This window comes from Chinchilla lanigera, unplaced genomic scaffold (genome assembly GCF_000276665.1).
Source record: "Chinchilla lanigera isolate Chin_1 unplaced genomic scaffold, ChiLan1.0 scaffold00036, whole genome shotgun sequence".
Taxonomy (NCBI): Eukaryota; Metazoa; Chordata; class Mammalia; order Rodentia; family Chinchillidae; genus Chinchilla; species Chinchilla lanigera.
The window spans coordinates 8,274,206-8,286,102 of record NW_004955437.1 but is presented as its reverse complement, the minus strand read 5'-3'; positions in this window follow the sequence as shown (position 1 = coordinate 8,286,102).

The following is an 11,897-nucleotide window of genomic DNA, read 5'->3' as shown; positions in this document are numbered from 1 at the left end:
GACGGTGCACATCCAGGCCCCGTGGACTGTGGACTCAGGAGTCACTGGATTTGTGTTTCTTGGTCTCAGTTTGTTTACCTGTGAAATGGGACAACTTGTTGGGAGGATGTAGAGAAACAGCCAAGCCCCAAGAGGACAGCGAGACCCATGCAAGTGGAGCCTCTATGTGCTGCCCGCCTGGGGAGAGCTTCACTTGCTGTCTGTGGGCACTTTCAAAGCAACCATAGAGCTTGGTGTGGGGATGCACGCCAGTAATCCCAGCACTCAGGAGGCTGAGGCAGGAGCATCACAAGTTTGTGTCCAGTCTGGGCAACTTTAGTGAGGCTCTGTCCTGAAGTAAACAGTAAGAGTGCTGGGGATGGAGCTCAGTGTGGATGCCCTGGGTTCAATCCCTAACACTAGAAAAAAAATGTTTTAATGAAAAAGAAAAAACAAGCCCTTTAACAGCTTTCCCAGCTTGGGGACAAGTCGGATTCAGCCACAGACGCCACCTTCCTGTCCAGCCCCAGCTGCCCCATGTCCCACGGGACCTGCTGGACCAGCTGGCAGCACAGATAGGCACCCTGAGCCTGCTGGGCACCCCTTGCCACTGCCCACCGCCCTGCTGCTTCGCCATCCCAGCAGACAGCGCACTCATTCACACTCACACTCACACTCTTGCACACATGCTGGAGCACGTGCCCCATCCTGAAGGCTTTGTCTGTGTTCATAACACTTCTCACCCTGGCCAGCTCCTCCTGAGCCCATGTGTGTCCCCGCCCAGGGAAGGACAGTGTCCCCTGAGGCCATGGCACAAGCCCAGAACCTCCCTAACCTGCTCCCAGCCCCTACCTTTGTCCTGTGATGGTGATGGACACTTCCTTGCAGCTGGTCCTTTGGGGTCACCCAGGTGGGACAGCTTGGGGCCACATGGTGCCTGAGGCAGGGATGCCCTTGTTAAGTGGTCGGGCGGAGACCCATGAGTCCCTGAGGCAGAGCTGTCAGTGGGAGGGGAGATGGGCAGGCCGGACCTCTGCCCTGCGAATGGAGGAGGAGGCCGAGTGGTGGAAGAGGTCACCCAACATCATGGATGCTGTGTGTTCTGGACTTGCAACCACAAACGAACCAAATGGTACCAACCAACAAACACCAAGACGCACACCATGCAGGGCCCAGTTCCAGACCCCGGTGCTATCACCCTGGCTTCCAGTCCTAATTTCAGATAAATGGCCTGGATTTTATCCTGCAGATGGAGGGGTTTCAAGTTTGTCTGTTGTTGTTTTGTAGTACCGGGGAATCGAACTCTTGACCTCACGCTGTGCCACTGAGCTATATCCCTGGCCCGGGTTTCAAGTTTGAAGGAGCAAAGAATGCACGTTCCGTCCCCGAAGGTTTTGAAAGACTGCTTGGGCGCAGTGCAGTGCAGTGCAGTGGGGAGCAGAGGTTGGGGGTGACCGAAGGAGAACGGCTACTGCTCTGGCCCAAGCATTGGGTAGGGAAGAGAGGGGACCAGGTCCCGGGGACACTTGGGGAGGGTTGGGGACAGGGCTTAGAGGTTGACATGGACACTGCTGGTGAATGAGAAGCTGAGGAAAAATTACCTGGGCGGGTTTTGTTTTGTTTTGTTTTGTTTTTGATCTGGGTATTTTTTAGCTCAGGCGGCTCTGCAGGTCATGATTAGTAATTGTCACATTTTATAAAAGAAGGGGTTTTTATATTTTTTTGAAGGTGGAAATTTTTTTTTTTTTGAGTCAGGGTCTTACTATGTAGCCCAGGCTGACCTTGAACTCACAGAGATCCTCCTGCCTCAGCTTTCCAAATGCTGGGATCACATGCATGCACCACCATGCCTGGCTGGCACATCTCATTTTAAAGAATGGGTTTAATTTACGCACTGAATCTTGAATTGCTTTAGGCTTGCTGTACTGATTGCCGTATCCATCCACTCATCTATCCATCCAGTATCAGTGTTGCTGGTATAAATGTCTAAAAGTTGGGCTAGAGATACAGCTCAGTGGCGCAAGCACTTGCTTGGCAAGTGCAAGGTCCTGAGTTCAATTACCGGTACCAAAAAAAAAAAATGAAAAAAAGTTGAGCATGTTGAACATCAACATTAAGGAGCTTAGGGACGTAGCTCAGTGGCACAAGTGCCTGCCTGGCAAGCGCAAGGTCCTGAGTTCGGTTCCTGGTACCAAAAAACAAAAAAAAAAAAATTAGGGAGCTGCTGGCCCCCTTTTTTTTTTTCCCTCCATCTTGGTACTAGGGATTGGACCCACGGCCATCACTCTGAGCTAACTCTTTTTTTTTTCAATTTCATTAAATTGTTTATTTATTTATTGGCTTTTGGAGACAGGGTCTCACTGTGCAGTTCAAGCTGGCTTTGAGCTCACTTTGTAGCTCAGGCTGGCTTCGAACTCACAATGATCCTCCTGCCTCAGCTTCCCGAGTTCTGGGATTACAGGCATGTGCCACCACACCCAGCTTTTTTTTTTTTAAGTAAGGTCTTGCGAAGTTGCTAAATTGCCCAGTCTGGGCTCCAGCTTGCAATTGTCTTGTCTCAGCCTCCCAGAGTGGTAGGATCATAGAGGTCCTCCTCTGGCTCCCAGCACTTTTCATGCCTTATCTTCCATTACAGCAACCTCTGTGATAGGCATCATAATTTGCAGATAAATGGCCAGAGAATTTTCTCCGGGTCTCCTATGAATGCCGGGTAAAGGTGATTGAACCCAGATCTGTTAATTCACCCAGATCTTCCCTCATGTGAGAGAAGCTGGCTGCTGGTTTGTTTGTTTTTTTTTTATTTGTTGGTTTGCTTTTTGGTCTTTTTGACACAGAGTCTTGCTGTGCAGTTCAGGCTGGCCTTGAGCTCACTTTGTAGCCCAGGCTGGTCTCGAACTTGTGACGATCCTCCTGCCTCAGCCTCCCAAGTGCTGAATTACAGGCATGAGCCACCACGCCTGGCCAAAATACTTTTTTCAAAATAGTTTTAAACCGGGCATGGTGGCACATGCCTGTAATCCCAGCACTCGGGAGGCTGAAGCAGGAGGATCACCTTGAGCTCATTTGAGCCCAGGAGTTCGAGATATGCCTGGGTGATAAAACCAAGACCTCAATTTAAGGGAAAAAAAAAGGTAAAAGAATTGTCTTGCCTTGGTGTGCTTGGTGACTCCAGGAGCACCTTCAGTGGGAAGGGTGTCACGGATCTGGGAAATAAGGGGATGAAAAAAAATTTTTTTTTGAGACAGGATCTCACTATATAGTTTAGGTTGGTCCTGAAGTCACCAAGTACCTCAGGCTGGCCTGGAACTTACAGTGATCCTCCTGCCTCAGCCTCCTTAGTGCTGGCACTACACACACATGCATACCACACCAGGTCGGCGGTCCAGGATCTTTTTTTTTTTTTTTTTTTTGGTCCAGGATCTTGATCTGGAATGCGCAAGTCCAAATGGCTGAAACCAGGTAGAGGAAAGACAGCTGAGGCCGGGTGAGTGGCCAAGCAGGGAGGTGAGAACCAAGGCACGCGGCTCTGCAGAGCCCCTCTCAGGGCGGTAACCCCTTTTGGCACTGAAGAGATGGGGCGCTGACCCCAGGAGCTCCCAGCCTTAGGAAGCGCGGGGAGCCGCTCAGGACAGGACAGGCACCAGCTGGCTGTCGATCTGTAAGGCCACAGCCCTGGGAGCTTGGGGGCAGAGGAGGCCGGGAGCAAGGCCGAGCAAGTGGGATGCCAGCAGCCAGCGCCGAGATAAAGGGGCGGTGGCCTGTGGGACAGAGATAAAGCTGCAGGGAGGACTGTAAAAGCCAGGCTGGCTGACTTTTTAATTTGACCTGATAAGCAGGTCCTTGGCCTGGAGATGAAAGTAGTGTCTGGTAGAGATTAATCTGATGGCCTTGGGTCCTGATGCGAATCTGTCTTGGAGCCTCATGAAGACTCCAGCCTGCTCTCCCTGGAGGATTTTGCAATGGCAGTGCGGGCCCAGCCTCCTTTGAACTCCTCCTGCTGGTCCAGTGATACACAACACTTCCCTCTGTCCTATATTCCTTTAACCATAAGTACTTGAAACCATTATTTTTTATTGTAGTTCTTCACACAGGGTCCCGCTGTGTAGCCCGGCTGGCCTCAAACTCCCAGCTATTCTCCTGCCTCAGCCTCCTGAGTGCTGGGACTACAGCTGTGTACCACCACACCTAGCTTGCAAGAGCTCCTTTTTTTTTTTTGTCCTTTTTGAGACAGGGTCTCGCCATGCAGCTCAGGCTGGCCTTGAGCTCATTTGTAGCCCAGGCTGGTCTCGAACTCACAGCGGTCCTCCTGCCTCAGCCTCCCAAGTGCTGGGATTACAGGCATGCATCACCTTGTCTGGCCGGCAAGAGCTTCTTTTTTTACTTGAGTGGACGCTGACTTTTGTCAAATGCTTCTCTGCTGTCCACTGATGTGACTGTGATTTCTCCTTTTAACCTGTGTGATGAATTGTACTGATTTTTTCCCCAGGTAATAAACCTGCCTGGCACTGTGGTCCGAAGCCACCCTCCTCGCAGTGGGTCCTTTTCTAGCTTGCTGGGATCAGTTTGCTGATCTCTTGCTTAGGAGTTTGCCTCCCTGCTTGAAAGTGAGATTTTTCTCTGCACCGTTCCTGTCGGGTTTTCACATGGATGTTATGTTAAAAACGAGCGCAGAAGTGACCCTTCTTCTGCTCTCCGAGCTTGTGCAAGACTGAAACGTGGCCTGTCTGCTACTGAACGTTGTGAGAGTAGAGAAAGGAACTTATATTGGAGGAGTGATTGGTGCTGAGGAAGATATATTCTTTCACACGTCATGAAGTCCAGATGTGGGCTCAGGACTGATGAATCAGTAGCTCAGCAATGTCCTTGGAAAGGGAATGCTGGCCAGGCTGGTCATGCTCAGTTGTCAGCCTCTTTCATCACTGCAAGGTGGCTGCAGCTGCTCCGGGCATCACAGCGTAGTAGTGAAGAATACAGTTTCAGGCTAAGGGTGTAGCTTGGTGATAGCGTACCTCCCTTGCATGGCATGAGGCTGTGGGTTCAATCCTAGCTTTATGGGAGAAAATGAATGCAAGCCCCATTTCGCCAGAAAGCCCAGAACTATGTGACAGTTGGGTACATTGCTTCACTGGCGGCTCTACAAAGCAGGATGATAGGAGTTTGATACGATGTGGATTAAATGAGTTTTTCTTTTTGAAACCCTTAGAATAGTGCATGGAACATACGAAGCATTCAATAAATATCAGCCTGTCTTACTCCTTTCTCAAACAGGCCAAGGAAAAAACTGTTCATACTTTTTTTCTTTTTTAAAATCCTTTTCTTTTTTTGGTCTTTTGTTTTTTGAGACAGGATCTGGCCTTGACTTCACGGCACTCCTCCTGCCTCAGCCTCCTGAGTGCTGGGATTAGAGGCAGGCACGGCACCACCACACCCGGCAGAATGCTGTTTTGTGTCTGCCTCTAGAAGCCCCTCGTGTTCTTGCCTTCCTACCTCTTTGGCCCTGCCTGGCCCAGCCTTGGAATTGTTATGGCTCGGCTTGGAGGAACAAAGGTTCAGCCCTGGGGCCAGGGCATCCCGGCTTGTGCTGAAACTCAAGGCCACCCTGGCCTGGGTTCTCTTCACAGGGAGGAGGCTGGGCTGGTGATGGTCTCTGTTACCTCTGCAGGAGCGGGACGCCCTCCCCACGCCGCGGACGGAGCGGGTTGTAGCAGAGGCTCCTGCCCTGCAGGGTCCGGAGAGTTGAGAGCCAGCCAGTCCCGGCCTTGGGCTGAAGTCTCCAGACCCAAGGGTTCTGCTCTTGTGTTCCTCTCTCAAGAATTCCCAGTTGTTGAGCGGGGCGTGGTGGCGCGCGTCTGTAGTCCCAGCACTCAGGGCTGGGGCAGGAGGATCATTTCGAGTTCAGTGCCAGCCTGGGCTACAGAGTGAGCGCAAGATCAGTCTGAACTGCATGGTGAGACTCAGTCTCAGAAAGACAAAAACAAAAAAAAAAGAATTCCCAGCTGTTGTCATTTAGCTGCCCCACCCCCACCCCCAGCAGCCACTCCATGGGTTTGTCTTCTAGTGTATACTGACTATTTAAAAAAAAAAAATTGCAGCCAGGTGTGGCAGCGCAGGCGTGTAATCCCAGCACTCGGGAGGGAGGCTGAGGCAGGAGGACTGTTGTGAGCTGGAGGCCAGCCTGGGCTGCATAGCAAGACTGTCTTCTCTCACCGCCCCCCCCCCAAAAAAAAAGATTAATTGAACACCTGTGAACCAGGAGGTACTATTGTGTTTTGCTGTGGTGTTGAGAAGGGACATACTGTAAATAGCTAGGCATGGTGATGCACACCTGTCATCCCAACTACGGAGGCTGAGGCAGGAGGATTGCAAGTTCAAGACCAGCCTGGGCAGTTATGGAGAGTGTAAGTGAAAGGCTGAGAGGTAGTAAGCGGCAGAGTACATGCCTAGCGTGGCCCAGGGCCCAGGGTTCTGTGCCCAGTTCAGCAGAAGCAAAGCACACACAGAAAGTCGGCCATGTTTTAGGGGTCGGGGGTGGGCAGAAAAACGGGGCTGTGTGAGTGAGAGGAAGTGTCAGGGCTGGGAGGGGCTTCATCAGCACTTAGGATGCCAGGAAAGGCTGGGAGAGGGAAGGGGCTTCTTGGTCCCCAAAGGAAGCAAGCAGCCAGCCCCAGGTACGCAGAGGGGAACACATAGCCTGGGAGGATCGGAACCTGAACCCTAGTCTGGAGCCGGTGCCTGGGCAGAGGGAAAGGGGGGGATGGGATCTGCAGGCCACATTGGTGTGCCCCAGAGAGCCCATGAGGGCTGCTCCTTGGGACAGGACTGGAGGGACAGGGCCGGCCTGGGCCCGTGGGAGTCGCCTTTGTGACCTAGGGAAGAGATGATGCCCTCTAGACTGGGCAGAGGGCACACCCCTTAATCCCAGCACTCAGGAGGCTGAGACAGGAGGATCACTGTGAATTCGAGGCCAGTTTGAAATACATAGTGAAACCTTGTATCGAAAAACAAAGCAATGGAGCTGGGCATGGTGGCGCATGCCTGTAATCCCACCACTCAGGAGGCTGAGGCAGGGGGATTGTTGAGAGTTCGAGGCCGGCCTGGGCTACAAAGGTCAGCCTGAACTGCATAGCGAGGCTCTTGTCTTAAAAAGACCAAAAATAAAAACACAGCAAAAAAAGTAAATAAGTACATAGAATAATTATTACACAAATGACCGTGTTTGAAAGTTTGTTCTGCTCCAGACATAGGCAAGCTGTTTTCTGCCCACGGAGCCCTCAGAGTACCAAGAATACCCTCAGGATAGGGTAAGGACTGTTGTTTTCCTGATTGGACAACACAAGGAAACAGATTCTGGTAATTTCCTCTGTGCAAAGGGGTGGAGCCAGGTTTGGGGCTGAAAGCAGAGCCTTTTGTGCTGGGGCCTCACATCGCGGCCTCACCTTGGTGCTCCCAAGTGTCTCTCTCTTTCTTTTTTGCTTTCTGAGACAGAGTCTCACTGTATAGCCCTGGCTGGCCTCAAACTCTCAGCAAACCTCCTGCCTCAGCCTCCGAGTGCTGGGGTTACAGGCGTGCCACACTGTGCCCGGCTGCCCTAGAGTCTCTGTAGGGACAGAAGTAACAGAGCCACAGAATGCAGACTTCACGTCATTGACCCAGAGCCCATCTGTACAGGTGCCACTTCCCGAAACAAATGTGATCCCTGTGGGTCCCAAACACATTCTGATGAAAAAGAAACCAAAGGAGTAAGAAAAAACGAATCGGCACGTCGGTAGCAGTTAGAAAGAGAAAGAGTGTGGACTGTGGGGTGCTGGGTGTCACCTGTCACCTGCTACCCACTCCCTCTCAGAGGGGGACATTTCAGCAGGCAGGAGGGGCTGTATCGGTCTCCTGTGGGAGTGAAGCTCCCATGGCTGTGACATTTCATTCCAGCCCTCCCTCCGCAAGTGCAATTTTATTGAGTAACTTTTTTCTCCTTGGGAAGAAGCTCCCTGCCATGCCCAGCTCTGGTCATTGCTTTGTCTTTTTTTTTTTTTTTTTTAATCTTTCTGAGACAGGGTCTCGCTATGCAGTTCAGGTTGGCCTTGAGCTCACTTTGTAGCCCAGGCTGGTCTTGAACTCCCAACGATTCTCCTGTCTCAGCCTCCCCAGTGCTGGGATTACAGGCATGTGCCACCACGCCCGGCTTCTTCCTTTCCTTTGAGACAGGCTCTTGCTATGTAGTGCAGACTGGCCTTGAGCTCACTGCGAAGTCCAGACTGGTGTTGAACTCACAGTGATCCTCCTGCCTCAGTCTCCCCAGTGTTGGGATTACAGGTGTGTGCCACCATGCCTGGCCTTTTCCTCCTTATTTAGGAATAAACCAAAGAGAGCCCCTATTCTTTGGAGGAGAAGTGATCGGTGAAGTCTGCTAGCCAGTGGCTCATGTCCCAGGGAGTCTTGTGCATACCAAGGCCCTGTCCTTGGCTCACATTCGGCTTCTAGGGTCAGTCTGTGTGTCCCATCTTCAATGAAGAAATCTACAGTTACTAAGTGGATATAGCCAGGCTTAGTTGTATATGTCGGTAATCTCAGCACTCGGAGGCTGAGGCAGGGGGATGGTAAGTTCCTGGGCAACTTTGTGAGGCCCTGGATCAAAATTTTAAAAAGGAGGCGGGCTAGGGCTGTAGCTCAGTGTGAAAGCTTGCGTTCAATCCCCCGTGCCACACATTAAATAAATGGGCCAGCACGAGAGGCAGCAGAACGAAGCGGTTAAGAGCTGGGGTGGGTTGGGTCGAATCTGCCTCCACCACTTCCTAGCTATGTGACTGTGGTCACTGGGCACCACAGGAGCAAAGTAGCCCAGCCTGGTGTGGCACACGTCTATAATCCCAGCACTCAGGAGGCTGAGGCAGGAGGATTGCCATGAGTTGGAGGCCAACCTGGGCTACACAGTGAGACTCTGTCTCAGAGTAGTATTCTCGTGAATTGTGAAGGTGAGATGGTTTGACCCACATCAGATACGTGCAGTGCTAGGAACTGTTTCAAAAACACAAAAAAGATTAATACTTTTTAGCATTTAGGGGTAGGGTATAGCTCAGTGGTAGAGCATTTGCCTGGCATGTTCAAAGCCTTGGGTCCATGCAGCACAGCAAAATCAAATGGTAAAAGCACTTTTTTTTTGTACCAGGAATTGAACTCAGGACCTTGCGCTTGCGTCCTACATGCGCACATCATACATCTGAACCCGGAGTAAGGGCCAAGGAACCCTTGTTCACAGCTTGTCTGGGGGATGTAAATCCAGATATTCTTTACATTTTCCTCTAGTATTTGTGTCACTTTAAGATGGGGAGGGGATGGTACAAAGGCCACATGAAAATAAGCCTTGAGTCTTAAAAAATCTGTTAAGAAGCCAGGTAGGTGTTGGGCTGGGGATTTAGCTCAGCAGCACACCACCTGCCTGGCAAGTGCAAGGTGGTGAGTTCCGTTCCCAGTACTGGGAAAAAAAAAAAAAGCGTTGTGGCCCATGCCTGTAATCCCAGCACTGGAGGCTGAGGCAGGAGAATTGCTGTGAGTTTGAGGCCAGCATAGCTACATAGTGAGTTCAAGGCCAGCCTGAACTGCGTAGGAAGACCTTATCCTATCTCAAAAAAAAAAGTCTTTGAATTTATGACTTCATGCTTGCCAGGCAGGTGCTGCACCACTGAGCTATATCACCAGCCCAAAAAGTCTGTTAAGAAAATTTCCTATTTGTTGAACAAGAGCTCTACTAGGAATGAAAAAAAAGTCCAACGGTGAGCTAAAATCTTGTTTTTGCAAAATATGACAAAGTAAAAACATTAAAAAGGGTAAATATTCTTAAAATGTAATAAGCTATTATTATTATTGTTACTGCCATTGTTTTGTTTTGTCTTTTGGTCTTTTTGAGACAGGGTCTCGCTGTGCAGTTCAGGCTGGCCTTGAGCTCACTTTGTAGCCCAGGCTAGGGGGCTGGGGATTTAGCTCAGCAGCACAGCGCCTGCCTGGCAAGTGCAAGGTCATGAGTTCGATTCCCAGCACCGGAAAAAAACCAACAAAAAAAAAGAAGTAGCCCAGGCTGGTCTCGAACTCACAGTGATCCTCCTGCCTCAGCCTCCGGAGTGCTGGGATTACAGGTGTGTGCCACCATGCCCAGCTATTTTGTTTCTTTGAGACAAGGTTTCACTATGTAGTTTAGGCTGGACTTGACCTCACTGTGTAGTCCAGGCTGGCCTCAAACTTGTGGAGATCCTCCTGCCTCAGCTTCCCAAGTGCTGGGATTGCAGAGGTTATACCCATACCTTACTCTGAGCAGTTGAGCTGTAGCTATAGCTTAGAGGTAGAGCGCTTTGCTTTTATCTTTAGCAACACACATGCACACACAATTATAAATCACTGAGAGAAAACAAACATCCCCTAAGTCAATGAGCTGATTTGGGTAGCTAATTTACACGAAATGTAAATGTCACCTACTATGCTAAAAAAAGATGTATTATTGGTAGTAAAGCATTTTCAATCTGTCTATTTGGCAGAGTTGATTAAAAAAATAGGTATCTAGTGTTGTTTGGTGTAGACTGGATCAGCCTATCAGCAGGAACATTGGGTCATAAAAATTGTATCCTGCCTTCGGATGTTTCCTAACCTTCCACTGAGAAATCCACTTCTAGGTATTCATTCCCTTCTAGAAATAACCATGAGTTTGCAGGGAGATCTTAACCGTAGAAAGGCTGAAGGCGGTACAGTATTTTTTCTGATAGGAAAGGTGGCTGCAGGTTTGGTAATTGACATGGTGGTACGCTGTGTAGCCAGTAAAAATGAGGTCAGAGAATATTTATTGTCTTTCTTTTTTCCTTTTTTTGTTTTTTTTGAAATGGTCTCACTATGCAATTCAGGCTGGCCTTGAACTCCAAAGCTCCTCCTGCCTCTGCCTCAAAAGTGCTGGAATTACAGGCGTGCGTCACCACGCCCAGCTGGTCATAGAATATTTAATGACATGGAAAAATGTTAATAGTATTTTTTTAGTGGAAAATTTGTGAGGACATCATTTAAAAATGTGGCTATTGTAGAACAAAAATGAGAGAAATACTCAGGAGGCTGAGGCAGGGGGATTCCAAATTCGAACCCTGCCTGGGAATTTTAGTGAAACCTTTTCTCAGTATAAAATTTTTGGGCTGGGGATGTAGCTCACTGTGAGGCCTTTGGGTTCAATCCCCTGTCCTGGGGGCAGGGAAGGAAGGAAGGAAAAAAGAAAGGAAGGAAAGGAGGGGTCAGGGAGGCAAGGAAGCAGTCCGCCGAAGGCGATGCTAATGCTTCCTGGTCTAGGGCCTCTGTTTAAGTAGCAGTGGAGCCGGATGGTCATGTTGGTGATGGTCGTGGTGCAGGCTTGTAATCCCATCACTCTGGAGGCTGAGGCAGGGGGGTGGCTGTGAGTTTGAGTCCAACTTGGGGTACATAGACCCTGTCTCAAAAAGCCACCCCTCTCCCCCCAAAAAAGTAGCAACGCAAGACAGCACAGATTCTGGAAGAAGCTTCCCAGTCAGTCCACATGGTGTAACTGTTACCATGCCTCAGTTTCTTTATCTGTAAAATAAGAATACCTAAATTGTAAGGGATTTGTAGATTTAACAAGTCCTGCATATTAGAACAGCAGTCACTAAAAATCCTTCATGACGGCGCCTAAGGCATTTTCGTTAGATTCTTGGGCATTTTAAAGTTTGACGAGTGCATACTCGAGCGAATCCACGGCCTTTGGGAGCAAGTCTTTTTTCGGGTGGTCACAGAACCAGAAGTGGGGATCGGGAAGGGCTGTGTACGGGGAGGCGGCCCAGCTCCCAGAAGCTTCTCCCGAGCCCGGAAGCCGCGGGTCCCCGCCCGTCGACCCTGGGGCCGCGGCGGGGAGGGAGGAGCGCGCGCCGGCCCCTTCCGCC